The 16,164-nt window shown below is 43.3% G+C and overlaps 1 protein-coding gene across 7 annotated transcripts in view; it reads left to right on the plus strand.

Moving 5' to 3' along the window:
* Positions 1-16,164, plus strand: part of LOC144606987 (guanine nucleotide-binding protein G(I)/G(S)/G(O) subunit gamma-7) — a 146,584-nt gene that overhangs the window by 69,526 nt on the left and 60,894 nt on the right. For 3 of the 7 annotated variants that reach the window (XR_013549040.1, XM_078423494.1, XM_078423492.1), the window contains exon 1: positions 5,553-5,921. The exons of 2 other annotated variants lie outside the window; for them this stretch is intronic. The gene's annotated coding sequence lies outside the window, so the exon portion shown is untranslated. Of the gene's footprint in view, positions 1-5,153; positions 5,230-5,552; positions 5,922-16,164 lie in introns of those variants that run through there. 2 more of the 7 variants (XM_078423493.1, XM_078423497.1) reach the window with 1 other exon arrangement.

A 16,164-nucleotide genomic window follows, 5' to 3' on the forward strand; every position in this document is an offset into this window, starting at 1 on the left:
AAATAAAATGTAATTGAAAACCTGTGGATCATGAAGTCAGTAATTTCATCGCAGTGTTCTTCGTGCATCTGATGCATGGTGGAACCTGAGGGTGCACTTTGGTCTCTGATGTCATCTGGATGCTACATTGAATTATTTCTGTGTAAATTGATTTTTTCCTCCACCTGTAGTGAAATAATTCAAAATTATTGGTCATGGTGGCGCAGCGGTAGAGTTGCTGCCTTACAGCGAATGCAGCGCCGGAGACTCAGGTTCGATCCTGACTACGGGCGCCGCGACTGCGTGGGTTTTCTCTGAGATCTTCGATTTCCTCCCACACTCCAAAGACGTGCAGGTTTGTAGGTTAATTGACTGGGTAAATGTAAAAATTGTTCCTAGTGTGTGTAGGATAGTGTTAATGTGCGGGGATCGCTGGGTGGCGCGGACTCGGTGGGCCGAAGGGCCTGTTTCCGCCCTGTATCTCTAAATCTCAAAAAAAATCTAAAAATGTTTACATAAAACTTAAGGGCGGCAAGGTGGTGCAGCGGTAGAGATGCTGCCTTACAGCGCTTGCAATGGCCGAGGCGCGGGTTCGATCCCGACTATGGGTGCTGTCTGTATGGAGTTTTACGTTCTCCTCGTGACTGCGTGGGTTTCTCCGAGATCTTAGGTTTCCTCCCACACTCCAAAGACTTACAGGTTTGTAGGCTAATTGGCTTGGTTTTGTATACTCGGTATAAGTGTAAATTGTCCCTAGTATGTGTAGGGTAGTGTTAATGTGTGGAGATTGCTGGTCGGTGCGGACTCGGTGGGCCGAAGGGCCTGTTTCCACGCTGTATCTCTAAACTAAACTAAAATATCTCGATGATAATTTGACCATTTGATGTTCTTACAGTCCTTTTCTTAAAACCCAACCCAAAACATCACCAAGTTTGCAAAAGGGTCCCAACCCAAAATGTCGTTCATCCATGTCCTCCAGCGATGCTGCCTGCCCTGTTGAGTTATTCCAGCACTTTGTGTTTTGCTCAAGATCCGCAGACTCTTGTGTCTCCACAACTCCTTTTCCTGCTGTAATTGTATTTAAAGTGAAATTAATGATTGGGCATATGTTATACGATTTATTTGGTTCAAGTTCCATTAAGGAAATTAATCAAAGTTATTTATCAATGTCATTTGAAGCCCCATGATTGTGCCTCTTCCAAACTATTGGCATTAGTTTGCAGACACAAAGAACTGCAGATGCTGGAAATTTGCATAGAACACAAAGTCCTAAAAGTAACTCAACCGGTCAGGCAGAATCCTTGGAGAACATGGATAGGTGGTGTTTCAGTCAGAAGCCTTCTTCAGAAAGGACATTCTCCTTTTAATCTCGTTTAATCCCCTTTAATCATCCTGTTGTCTCCTTTTCATGTCCAGCCTTTGTCCACCCATCTGCCAATCAACTCACCTCCCCCCTCAACTATTACTTACCAGGCTTTGCTCCACCCCACCTGTTGTCCAGCTTTCTTCCCCCTACTACAATCACTTTGAAGAAGGGTCCTGACTCGAATCGTTGCCTATCGATGTCCTCCAGAGATACCTCCTGACCCGTTGAGAAACTCCAGCACTTTGTGTTCTAGGCATAAGTATGCATTGCACTTCTTCAGCTCAAATTACTCTTTTTATAAAGGGGTCTAAATTTCTGAAAGCAATTCTAGTTTGATACCATTATTTAATGTTTCATTTTTAAAAGTTGGCATGTATGGCAGAGTAGGTCTTGTATATAAAACCCGTCAAAATGGGGGGTGGCAAGGAAATCACATTCTGGGTGGGGCTAAGGTGGGTTCTCAAGACCAGATTGAGACTGACTCAGAGGTGCCTCCTTTAAGTAACAATAAATCAGATTTCAAAGCTCGCTGAAGGCACGTCTCAGCAGATGTGCTCCACAAGTGATACAGATGGTCTGTATTATTAAAAAATTATTGGAAGCATACAAATGTCAATGGACTTCACTGTGCATCCCCAGGTTCTTCCATGAATCAGACACACCAAGAACTCAGGGAGAAAATCATGGGCCTCTTCATCTATTTATTAATTCCAGGTTTTCAATTGCATTTTATTTTCCACATGGAAATGTAATCACATGGATCCATAAATGCGGCACCACATATCCCTATCCCTAGGCAACTGTTTTTCTCATTTCTGATTCTTGTGCGCTTCTACATATGAAACTATTGGAGGCCAGGTGGGGAGAGAAAACAAGCCCTTAGCGGAGCAGATGGAAGTCATATGATTAAATATCAAGGAATTCTAAGTAAAGTTGGCATCTAAACCAACTACAAACTATCATCTTTTTGTATAGTGTGCTTTCTTCTTTTGAGACGTGTGACCTGATTTGTAATGCTATAGCTCTTTTTCATAAGAGAATAGTACTTAAACTTTAGAGTGTGATAGGCACCAGCATCTGGAAGACATGACAGGCAGGTGACATTTTGGTTCGATATCCTTCTTCGGACCCAATCCAAAATGTCACCTGTACATTTCTTCCAGAATGAAATTAAGAATAAAATAAAGGAACACGTGGAATCACTCAACAGGCCAGACTGCATCTGCAGAAAGAGAAAGATTTACATTTCAGGTCTGCGACCCTTCATCAGAACTTTATTTTACTCCAAAAAGAAATTAAGGATGGACAAAAAACATTAGACTTGTAACTGAATAAAATAAACTGTTCAAAACACAATTAGGGGGAAATAGAACACTTCTCAAATTATTGTATACATTCCCACCATGAAAGGGATTTATAGGAGTCTCTACCTCAAAAAGGCAGCCGGCATAATCAGAGATCTACACCACCCTGGCCACACACTCAGTTCACTCCTGCCATTATGAAGAAGATATTGGAGCCTGGAAATGGTAACGTACAGATTCAGGAACAGCTTCTTCCCTACAGCCATCAGGCTATTGAACACTACAACCTCCATATAGGCTCTGAACTAAGGTTGTTGTTGTAAGGGATTTTTACTTTCCCAATATTAACTGGAAAAATCATAGTGTGCAAGGTTTAGATGGGGTGCAATTTCTTAAAAGTGTTCAGGAGAGTTTTCTCCAGCAATATGTTGAGGGCACCACACAAGAGGGCAACACTTGAACTAGTCTTGGGAAATTGGGAAGAGCAAGTGAATGAAGTGTTTGTAGAGGAGCCTTTGGGGTAAGGCCAACTTTGGGGGTAGATGCACATAGAATCTTGCCCAGAGTAGGTGAATCGAGGACCAGAGCACATATGTTTAAGGTGAAGGGGAAAAAATGTAATAGGAATCTGAGGGGCAACATTTTCACACATGGATGGTGGGGGGTATGGAAGAAGCTGCTAGAGGAGGTAGTTGAGGCAGGGACTATCCCGACATTTAAGAAACAGTTAGACAGGTACATGGATAGGACAGGTTTGGAGGGATATGGACCAAGCACAGGCAGATGGGACTCGTGTAGCTGGGACATGTTCGCCGGTGTGGGCAAGTTGGACCAAGGGGCCTGTTTCCACACTGTATCACTCTATGATTCTATAACTACTTAGACTTGGAGGCACTGGTTTTGTCTTTTAGCACTATTATTGTTGGTTTATTTTTGTATGTATGTGTGTATATATGTGTGTGTGTGTATTGAACTTTTTTTCCCTTGTTTATTAAATTGTTTACAGAGTACTATGTTTACATATTCTGTTGTTCTGCTGCAAGTAAGCATTTCATTGTTTTATCTGGGACATATCACAATAAAACACTCTTGACTCTTAACTTGACTCTGAATGAATAAGTTTATTGGCCAAGTATGCATATACAAGGAATGTGCCTTGATGCTCCACTCACAAATGACAACACAAACATACAGTTAACAATTAAGAATAAAGCATAAACACATCAAAACAATAAGGATACAACATTACGTTCTAAACATGTGGCCGAAAATAAACCAGAGCAAAAAAGAGACTACAGACTTTGGTTATTGAGTAGAACTATCACTAATGGCAAAAAGCTGTTTTTATGTCTGGCTGTGGCTGCTTTGACAGTCCGGAGTCGCCTTCCAGAGGGAAGTGCTTCAAAGTGTTTGTGGCCAGGGTGAGAGGGGCCAGAGATGATCTTGCCCGCTCACTTCCTGGCCCTTTCAGTGTACAGTTCATCAATGGAGGGGAAGGTTGCAGCCAACAACCTTCTCAGCTGTGCGAACGATCCGTTGCAGCCTCCGGATGTCGTGCTTGGTGGCTGAGCCAAACCAGACCATGATGGAAAGGTGAGGACGGACTCAATGATAGCAGTATAGAATTGGACCATCATTGCCTGTGGCAGATTGTGTTTCTTCAGATGCCGCAGGAGGTACATCCTCTGTTGGACCTTTTTGACTGTGGAGTTGATAGTGGCCCACCATTTAAGGCCCCTGGAGATGATGGTTCCAAGGAACTTAAATGACTCCACAGATGTGACTATGATGTTGTTGATGGTGAGTGGGGGGAGGGGAGAGGGATCTCTTCGAAAGTCTACAATTAGTTCCACTATCTTGAGAGCATTGAGGTCCAGGTTGTTGCGATGGCACCAGCTGTGTCACTTCCCCTCTGTAGGCAGATTCCTCCCCATCCTGGATCAGTCCAATCAGGGTGGTGTCATCCGCAAACTTGAGGAGCTTGACAGATGAGTCTGTGGAGGTGCAGTCGTTGGTGTGGAGAGAGTAAAGGAGAGGGGAGAGTACGCAGCCTTGCGGAGCTCCTATGCTGAGGGTCTGCGGGTCCGAGATGTGCTTTCCCAGCCTCACATGCTGCTACCTGTCTGTCAGGAAGTTAATGATCCACTGACAGAAGGGTTCAGGCACAGTCAGCTCTTGAGCAAGTTTGGATTTTAATAAGATTTCCAATTATTTCACTGCTTGCATATCCATGCATTATCTAGTATCAAGATCCTACTTCACTCTTGCTGTAATTTCAGCCTCTTCCAAGTAAAGCCTCTGTACAGTTTTAAGTTCAGATTGGCTTGGCATTTTATCAATCAGCCTGAGGGGGAGAAAGCCATGCATGGGCTGCAATCGACGTGACGTCACGCACTGCCGCTCAGCCTCTGAAGCCCCGCCTCCAGGGCCCACGATCATTGGCTGTCTCCCGGATCACCCGCCCTTGCGATTGGCTAGAGTGGATGCCAGTCAGGGCGGGGCGCGCGAGTTTCCCGGTGTGACGATTGGTTGGTTCTGGGCTCTCTGGTTGGGTCTCGTGCGAGGCTTCAAACCCAAGGGGTAAGTGCGCGCGCGGGGCGAGCGACGGTTATTTGTGGGGGAGGGGAGGAGGAAGGGGGAGGGGAGGAGGAAGGGGGAGGGGAGGAGGAAGGGGGAGGGGGAGGAAGAGGGGGGGAGGAAAAGGGGGGGAGGAAGAGGGAGGGGGAGGAGGAAAGGAGGGGAGAGGAAAGGGGGAGGAAGAGAGGGGGAGGAGAGGGGGCGAGGGGAGGGAGGGGGGGAGGGAGAGGGGAGGAGGGGAGGAGGGGAGGAGGGGAGGAGGGGGGAGGGAGGAAGAGGGGAGGAGGGGGGAGGGTCGTGGGCGTTGTCATGGGCAACCCGTCAGGACGGTGAGCGAAACGATGTCGGTGCCGAGGCGGGTTTTCAATGGGAGGGGAGATGGTTGAAGGAGACGGAGGGGGGTGTGGCACGAAGCGCACACAAACATGCATACGCGCGCACACACACACACACAAGCACAAACAAACACACACACACAGTGGGGCGAGTTATTTCCAAACTGTCTTCTCTCCCCGTTTATAACTGGTGAGGTGTGGTGGGGTGGGTGGTGTAGCGATAGCGCAATTTGCAGCCCGCGGCTGAGGCCCCAGTTGATGGCTGGTGGACTTCAACTTGCTGCTTTCTATTATTAAGAATCGAGGGTCTTCTCAACTCCGGAGCGACCGTGTGAAGGCAGAGACCGACCGAACTCGCAGGCAAGCAATCAAATCAGCAAACATTTTGTTTTAAACCATTTATTTGATGTTTGTGCAGATTGTGTGGTGAAATTGTAGTTTTTTTAAACGCAAAATGATTGAACCCGTCTTAGGATATCGTGGGCGTTGAACGGTTCATTACAAATTTCATAGAGGTGTTTACAATCAAATTGTATTGCCGTGTTTTGGGACGCATATTAAAGCGCTGGATCGGTATGCCAGCCTTTTGAGTTGCAGTACAATATAAAGGGTTTGACATTAAAATGTGGAACTGTGTATGGTTTAATTTGGATGAGATTGATTTGTTTTGGGAAATTTCTGATGAGTGAATACTACATTACTGTTGGCACGGGTGCATTAAAGCCTGTTTATTATAAAAAATAAGTTCATTCAATATTTTATTAGTTACCTGTATGTATTGTGCCTAAATCCTAGAATAGTTGTACTGACATGTCATCAATAATTTCCAGATATAAAGTTATGTAAATGTCCTTTCTGAAGAAAACAATGGAAATTAAAGCAATATGATTTTTTCTAAATCTAAAGCTGCAAGGCCTGATAGATGATTGTCAGCAGGATATATCTGATAGTGCTTGAGAACACAACAAAAACGCCACTTAGTGTTGCATTGCTATATATCAGATATCACATTGGTCTGTATGAACTTTATTCATTTTAGTTGGCATAGCTATAGCTGTTGGTGTGTCTCCTTATCTCCAAATGTGTGTTTTGATGTCAAATTTTGTTTTCATGTTTGTGAACTTTTTTGGGATATATTATTTCATTTAAAATTGGTATGTACAAACTACATTTAATATCAATGCTGCAATTAGTCTAGGTGTGGCTCTAGGTATGGCTGGGAAAGGATGAAAAGTATTTTCCTACTTTGCATTGTTGTTTAGTGACTTTTTTTGTTGGGAAGTGTATGTGTGACTAGAACAAAGCAAAACAACCAAGAAGAAAAAAGCTACTTTTTGGGTCAAGTAACAAGAGGACTACTGAAGTGAGTTCCTTCTGGACTGATTGTAAGGGCCAACTAATCGGTGGGATCAAATGTCCTCTGTAAACCTTAAAGGTCAATATCATCTGGCTATTATGTGTACCATACACGCATTTTGCTCACACTGACATAAATATCTATGAATATTTATCGTGCACCTACTATCAATATTGATATTATAGCAGGCCTTGGTATCCTTGGCTGAAAAAAATGTGCTTTTACTTATTTACTTTTCATAGTATTCTCAGTCTGAAGAAAGGTCTTGACTGAAACGTCACCCAATCTTTCTCGCCAGAGATGCTGCCTGGCTCGCTGAGTTACTCCAGCATTATGTGTCTACCTTCATAGAATTGCAAGTACTTTCATAATTGAAATAAAATTTGCAATCATTTAAATTTTGCTACAATTGTATTGATTTCTTGTTTTGTATCAAGCGATACCTCCATTCTGTTTCTTGTAACGTTCTTAGTTGCACCAAATTGAAGTGCATGACTTAAATTAGTATGTATTTTTAAAGTAATTTTTGTAGCAGTCATGATACTTGTATTTGTGTATAACATCAATTTGGTGCAACTAAACAATTGTAAGTCTCATTCACAAAATGCTGGAGTAACTCAGCTGGTCAGGCAGCATCTCGGGAGAGAAGGAATGGGCCGCGTTTCGGGTCGAGACCCTTCTTCAGACTGATGTCAGGGGGGCGGTACAAAGGAAGGATATAGGTGGAGACAGGAAGATAGAGGGAGATCTGGGAAGGGGAAAGGGAAGAGAGGGACAGAGGAACTATCTAAAGTTGGAGAAGTCGATGTTCATACCACTGGGCTGCAAGCTGCCCAGGCGAAATATGAGGTGTTGTTCCTCCAATTTCCGGTGGGCCTCACTATGGCACTGGAGGAGGCCTATGACAGAAAGGTCAGACTGGGAATGGGAGGGGGAGTTGAAGTGCTCGGCCACCGGGAGATCCGATTAGTTAAGCGGACCGAGCGCAGGTGTTGAACGAAGCGATCGCCGAGCCTGCGTTTGGTTTCGCCGATGTAAATAAGTTGACATCTGGAGCAGCGGATGCAATAGATGAGGTTGGAGGAGGTGCTGGTGAACCTCTGTCTCACCTGGAATGACTGTTTGGGTCCTTGGATGGAGTTGAGGGGGGAGGTAAAGGGACAGGTGTTGCATCTCGTGCGGTTGCAGGGGAAAGTGCCCGGGGATGGGGTGGTTTGGGTAGGAAGGGACGAGTGGACCAGGGAGTTACGGAGGGAACAGTCTCTGCGGAACGCTGAAAGGGGAGGGGATGGGAAGATATGGCCAGTGGTGGGGTCCCGTTGTAGGTGATGGACATGTTGGCGGATGATTTGTTGGATACGCTGGCTGGTGGGGTGGAAGGTGCAGCTTGCAGCCCAGTGATATGAACATCGACTTCTCCAACTTTAGATAGTTCCTCTGTCCCTCTCTTCCCCTCCCCCTTCCCAGATCTCCCTCTATCTTCCTGTCTCCACCTATATCCTTCCTTTGTCCCGCCCCCCTGACATCAGTCTGAAGAAGGGTCTCGACCCGAAACTGCGCCCATTCCTTCTCTCCCGAGATGCTGCCTGACCTACTGAGTTACTCCAGCATTTTGTAAATAAATACCTTTGAGTTGTACCAGCATCTGCAGTTATTTTCTGATACTAATTGTAAGTCTCAAATTTATTGCTGTCCAATTAGCTTGTGTGACTACTATAAAATGTTCCATGCTTTCAACTGAATTTTTTTCTTTCCTTTCTGCCACCCCCAGTCAGGAGAATTTGTTAGGTTATCTGCTCGCAGATGTGCAACACTGTGAGGCTGTTGAACCCCCATAAGCCAGAGATTCCTTTTAAACAATAAGGGTTCAGCAATAAGTTGAATTATATTATATTTCGGATGAGAAAACTCCATCTTGTTAAATAAGCTGCAATGGGCAACTGATATATTTTTTCCCCTGGGCAAAAGCTATTTGTCACGCTGAAGATCCCCTGAATAACATGTTTGGTTTAATATCTAGGGTAAAGCAAGTAGCAGTGTTCTGAATGCAGTCTTTACCAAATAGTAGTAGTAATTTGTTGTTTTCACAAGAATATTGACCTTTTGTGCTGAATTCAAAGATATTGAATTTTGGAACTTTTCTGATTCAGAGAAAAGTTGTTTGTTTAATCAAAATAAGATTTAAATGGAGGTTTTGAGTACCCCGTGTGATTGGAATAGTGCTTATGGCTGGCATATGTGGTGTTCGGTATTGACTTGGGCGCAAATATGACATGATATCTTTGCTTAAAAATAATTGTTCTTTAGTTTTAATAATATTCTTCAATGGAATTATCCAGTTATGAAACAAAGGGATGGATGCAGGGACTGAGAGGAGGAATCTTGGGCTTTAACTTCTAACTATATTTTTAATCTCAGATACATCAAAACCTAAACACCTGTACTTTTATGACTATCTTCATTATTCTTGATATATAAGTGAAGCCATACCTGGTTAGAACCCCTCTGGGTAATATCAAAATGTTTGTTTCAATCTTGCTCAGTTCTGTTTTTGTTTTTAGATGTCCATTGGAACAGCTACCAGAATTTGCTATTTTTAGTAACGTTCAAATATCATGCTGTATTTGTAACAAATACACAGCTTATTTAGCTCCTGTCTCTTCACTTAGCATTACAAACTATTTTAATGAAACTCTTGTGATGTGCTAAATTTTAGGGTATATTATGGCTCTCAATTCTTTCAGAAATTCATTGCATTTGTAACCCCTGTAACTAAGAAAAACAAGGCTAGCCGATGTCACTTTTTGTCAAAATTATTTTTCTAAGATGCTAGCACAAAAACAGGAGAATTAAAAGTTGACCTTTCTAATGATTCATTAGGAAGGCTGATCTGATCTCGGCTTCACTTCCCTCATTTCCTGTAACCCTCAGTAGACTACACATTTATTCAATATTCCACCATTTCCAATTGTCTGGGGGAAAGAATTCCAAGGATTCTTAACCCTTGGGAGAAGAAATTTCTAATTTCTCTTTAAATATGTGCCTCTTAATTTCTAGATTTGATCCTCAGTTGTCAACCAGTATCTCAATCTGTGACTTGGTAAGTTAATATTGATAGTTTGAGATGGATTGAATTATGATCCTGTTGGAAAAAGCTGTCCGTGTGTGCATTTCCTATCAGGGATTACAGTCACTTCTCTTTCCTCCAGCCCCTACCCTTGGTCAGTGAAGGCAACACCCACAATACTTTGCATTCCTAGAAAACCATTTGCATTCCAATTTCCAGAACACAAAGCCATGACATCCTCGCATACAATGGGGAACATCAGTTGATGAAAAACATCTTGCTCATGAAATTTGTGAATTTTTATTCCATATGGTTTTTTTTGGAAGGAGGTACTTGCATTGGTGTTTATGCAGCCAAGGTTTACTAGGTTAATTCCTGGGATGAACGGAGTGACAATTAAAGGTTGACCAGATTGGGGCTATAATCATTAGAGTGAAAAGTAATGTTGAAATTTTTGGAGGGGGTGATTTACAATTTGAGTGGGAAGAGGTTTTCCCCCTAGTGAGGAGAATCTGAAATGAGGGTGGGGCAAAGTATGAGAATATGGATCTCCCATTTCAGTTGGAGGCAAAACATTTTAAATTTTAGAATCTGGCCTGAGAGCCTGACTGACCACTGCAACCATCCCTATTTCTTTGAGGACTTACTGTCTGGAATGCAGCACCCAGGATAGTAATGGTAACATTTTCACTTGGAGTATTTAAAAGGAATTGGATAAATATCAGAGGGGGGATTGGGGGGTGCATAGAACTACTTCAGACTCAACTGGCTGTAAACATAGAAAATAGGTGCAGGAGTAGGCCATTCAGCACATCGAGCCAGTACCGCCATTCAATATGATCATGGCTGATCATCCAGAATCAGTACCCAGTTCCTACCTTCTCCCCATACCCCTTGATTCCATTAGTCCTAAGAGCTATATCCAACTCTCTTTTGAATACATCCAGTGATTTGGCCTCCACTGCCTTCTGTGGCAGAGAATTTCACAGATTCACAACTCTGGGCGAAAAACGTTTTTCCTCATCTCGGTCCTAAATGGCCTACCCCTTATTCTTAAACTGTGATCCCTGGTTCTGGACTTCCCCCAACATTGGGGACATTTTTCCTGCAAACTGTGATTCTCAGAACTTGATCAGTTACGTGCTGTTCTGTGGCTTCCAGATAAATTAACGGTAAATCTGTTCTATGTTAATTAATCATACAAATCAGAAGCAGAGGTATTAGTGAAGGCTTGGCAGTCTTGTCACTACCTTGGCTATATGACCTTGCCATTGAGTGAGACGGTCTATTTCCTCCACGCCTGAAGATTTAAGACTGAGCTATGATAAGTTCTTATGACTACATTTTACTTTCCATTCTTTGTATTTCTTTTGCGCCAAGAAGCAAATTCATAACACAATTTAAAAGGTATCGGCTGCTGGTCTGAGAGAGGTTAGCTAGGTCATTGTATAACTTGAATCATATAGTTAACATTTTCTTTTTCTTGCAGTTTAAGGCAGAACTCTAGGCTTAATGTCCTATTTACTTGCGTCTAAATCTTTCTTGCAGTAGATATTGACTTACAACTCGGACTGATTGTGGCATTGTGAAATAAATCTCTTGTAGCAGAATTTGTTGTCCAAATGCTCTATATAGCCAGCTGAATGTTTAAAGATATACAATTTTTTTTGTCTATAATGAGATATTGCATAAAGCTTTTATTACCAGAGCATGATGCTTTAAATAAGTAACTATTCACCAGTCATGCAATTCCATTTTATTTTATTTTCTTCTGCCTCTTTGCACAGAATTGTGCCCAAGATATGGTAAACTCTCCTCGATTCCTCTTGTTGCTAGGAGATTACTTCATTGTTGCTCAGCAGATTTCTGAGCAACTTCTAAGTAACAATGCAAGTACAGAAACTACTGTTAAACAACTGGAACTTCAGATATGTGACATTGAAGCAAAATATAGTTGTGTGAGGGATGTGAAACCAAATTATCCTCCCAACCTAAAGACAAAGGTTAAACTTGCACAGTTAGTTGCTGGGTTTGGTCATTAGAACATCCTGGACTTGTCGAAAGTGTATTGTTTAAGACCATTAAAAATGATATCAGTAAAATTCACTTTCTGGCAACTGAAGAATTATTCTAAATATTCGCTGAACTGTCAAGGTATGGTTCCGACATTTATATAAACAGACATGTACAAGTTACCCTTGCGTCCAAGTTATAGAGAGGTTGTAATTTCCTAGAAAATGGTCTATAATCATAAATTGTTTATAATTCAAAACACTTTCTGATTGAATCCCATTTTACAAGTGAACATACCTTTCTATGGGATGTTTGTTTTTCTCCGGATGGTAATGACTACCGCAGATGCTGGTTCATGGGGGTGGGCTGGAGGGGGCACTTAAGAGATTGCTTAGGAAATTGACAATGCAAATCTCTTAAGTGGCCTGCAGCTATGTCAAATTCCTTAAGGGCCAGTCCCACTTACGCGATTTTTTTTAAGGTGACTGGCATAGTCTTAGCAGGTCGCTGAAAAAACGGCGACTGGACCCCCCCCACGACAATGTGTCTACGACAAGCTACAACAACCTACCACCTAGTCTACGGCAATGTACCGACAACCGGCGACCCAATCGTCGCGACTTAGGTCATCCACCTACGACTGCACCTACGACCACACAGGCGGCAACCTACGACAACTGAAGTCAACCTACGTCTACCCGCGACAAGCTACAACCCTGTCGGCGACAACTGAAGGCAATTCAGGTCATTTTGGCCGGTACTTGTCGCCAGTTGACGTAGGTAGTCGCCAATGGAATTCACTGGTCAGCACCGGCGACAACCTACGTCATCTGGCGATAACCTATGGCAGGAGACGTCAAGCTATGATCATTGGCGTCAAACTAACAGTCGCCAAAATTTTTTAAACATCTCAAAATCCAGCAGCGACCAGAAAAATACTACGACTCTTTGGAGACTACTCACGACCATACAGGTGATACCCCGGCGACTGTGTGACGACAGCCTAGTCGCCTGTAGTCGCCTAAAAAATTGCCTAAGTGGGACATGCCCTTTATTTTAAAAACACTTTAAATTTCAAAGCTGAAATCCAGTAGAATTTAAAGTGCCTTTTGGGTTCAGTGATTACATTGTAACACTTGTTTTTTGATTATTTTACTCTCAAATATTATTTTGGATTTGGTGCTATTCAGATTTGAATGTTTTGGAGCATGAGGTAGAGAAAGAACAATGGTAGTCGATAGGAATTACATTCAGCCCTTTATACTGGGCTCTTTTTAAATGGTTTACGTTAACTATAAATTTACATAGGAATCATCAAGTCAATTTTTTAATAATTCAAAATATAAAATATCAAATTCCTATTTTAAAATGCTTAATGGCAGAAAATTAGCTAGGTTAAAGCTTCTGCTCCAAAAGTAGTTAATATTTTGGTTAGATTTTCCCCAGCATTTTCTATTTGTGATTTCTTTGTGATGGATACATCATCTGGATGCGCTGGGACGCATCCTCAGTGATGTGACCTGGGGTCATCGGGTGTTTCGGGTCTCACAACATCAGACACCCTCGCCCAGGCGACCCAGCCGGGGTTGATCAGGCCCCGACTTTCGTCCCAGCAGCAACCGCCCACGGATCAGCCCTCTTAATCCAAAGCCACCTAGTGGCTTTCTCTGTGGCTTCGATGGCAGATTCAATGGCCCTCTTCTTTGCCAGCCCCGTAATGCCCAATTGGTTGAGGACTTTGCAGAGTGAGCGTCCTGCAAAACCTCTACAGCCCACCTCTATGGGTTCATAGTATGTCTTCCAGCCTCTGTCCTGGCACTAACACTTAGCGTTTAATTGGTGAATTTGTATATGTAATAGAATTTTAAGCATATATTTCTGTATAGTTTTGACTAAGCTTCTCTAATTTTAACATATTTAGTAATTTGGCTGTGAATTGCTACATTCAACACTACAATTCCATTCACTAATTCGAATCAATGCATTGTAGCTGCATTCTGTCTTGTGCTTATCACTAGCTCCCCACCGAGGTGAGATCTGATTACATCTTTATATTTGACTGGCCAAAATTCATAATTCTGTTACTGAATTAAAAGCTTTTATTTCTCTTAATTGAATGGTAATTTTCATCATTTAGACAAATGCCTCATATGCGAACTTTAAAGTTATTCACTGTCCAAATGGAAACCTATGATTCTGGTTTGTGTGATAGCACCCTCTATTGTGCATGCAGGGAACAGGCACTTGTGATTACAATATGACATAAGATTGGCATCACAAGTTGTTGGGGAAAAGCTGAGGGAAAAGTGATGCTGACATGTCGCTAAGGATTTGAAAAGTTCCAAGTGTTGAAATTAAACTGGAAATAATCAGTAGGTTAGGCAGCATAAGTTGGCAAAGAGTGTAGGAAAGAACTGCAACTGCTGGTTTACTCTGTGTAAACCACTCTCCACTTGTGTCTAGAGTGTCTGAGTTACTCCAGACACAAAATGCTGGAGTAACTCAGTGGAACAGGCTTTGACTGGCAAAGAGTTAAGTTTCAGATCAATGAAATTCAAGGTTTATTCCACATACCTTGACTCCATCCTTTTCGCCATCTCCAACGGGATTCCCCCCCCCCGGTCCAATCCCTCCATACCAATGTCCAAGACCTCACATGCCCTTTGTCTCTTCAATGACTTTTGTTTTCCTGGCCCCCACTACCTCATCTTTACTATGGATGTTCAGTCACTCTACACCTCCATCCCCCACCAGGAAAGCCTTCTGTTTCTTCCTTGACTGTAGAACCAGCCATTTTCTGTCTACTTATACTCTCCTCCGCTGAGCTGGTCCTTACCCTTAACAACTTCTCCTTCGTCTCCTCCCACTTCCTCCAAATCTAAGGGGTAGCTATTGGAAACTCGCATGCCTGCCTCTTTGTATAGTATGTCAAACAATCACTGTTCCAGACGTGCATGGGCCCTATCCCCAAACTCTACCTCCGCTACAATGATGACTGCATCGGTGCTACCTCCTGACCATGCAGAACTCACTGACCTCATTAATTTCACAACTAATTTCTATCCTGCACTCAAATTCACTTGGACCATCTCTGACATCTCTCTAACGTTTCTAGATCTCATGGTCTCCATCACGGGAGACAGACTATCGATTGATATCTATTATAAACCCACTGACTCCCATAGCTATCTAGACTACACTTCTTCCCACCCTGCTTCCTGTAAAGACTATCCCCTACTCCCAATTCCTCCGTCTATGCCACATCTGCGCCCAAGATGTGGTGTTTTATGCCAGGTCATTGGAGATGTCCTCATTCTTTAAGGAACGGCGGTTCTCCTCTTCCATTACAGATGTGACTCTCAATAGGATCTCCTCGATATCCTGCAGCTCTGGTTTTGCTCCCCCTCCCCCATTCACAACAAGGACAGAGTCCCCCTTATCCTTGCCTTCTGCCCCATCAGCTGTCGCATACAGCACATCCTCCGACATTTTCGCCATCTCCAACGGGATCCAGTAGTGACTAGCCACATCTTCCTATCGCCCCTGCTTTCCATAGAGACCGTTCCCTCCACAACTCCCTCATCAACTCGTTCCTTCCCACTCAAACCACCCCTACAACCACAGGTACTTTCCCCTACAACCACAGGAGATGCAACACATGTCCCTATACCTCCCCCCTCGACTCCGTCCAAGGACACCGACAGTCTCTTCACTTGCACCTCCTCCAACCTCATCTACTGTATCCACTGTTCCGGGTGTGGAATCCTGTATATCAGCTAGACCAAGCGCAGGCTCAGCAATCGTTTCGCTGAAAACCTCCGCTGAGTCTGCCTAAATCTACCAGATCTCCCGGTTGCTCAACACTTTAACTCCCCCTCTCTTTCCCACACTGACCTTTCTGTCCTGGGCCTCCTCCATTGTCGGAGTGAGGCCCAGTCAAATTGGAGGAACAGCACCTCATATTTCGCTTGGGTAGCTTACACCCCAGTGGTATGAACATTGACTTCTCTGACTGCAAGTAGCCCTTGCTTTCCCTCTCTTGCCATCCCCTCCCCCTTCCCAGTTCTCCGACCAGTTTTGCTCGTCTCTGACTACATTTTACATCTGTACCGCCCACTCCCCTGACATCAGTCTCGACCCGAAACTTCATCCATTCTTTCTCTCCA

The sequence above is a fragment of the Rhinoraja longicauda genome, chromosome 28 (assembly GCF_053455715.1).
Source record: "Rhinoraja longicauda isolate Sanriku21f chromosome 28, sRhiLon1.1, whole genome shotgun sequence".
Lineage (NCBI taxonomy): Eukaryota > Metazoa > Chordata > Chondrichthyes > Rajiformes > Arhynchobatidae > Rhinoraja > Rhinoraja longicauda.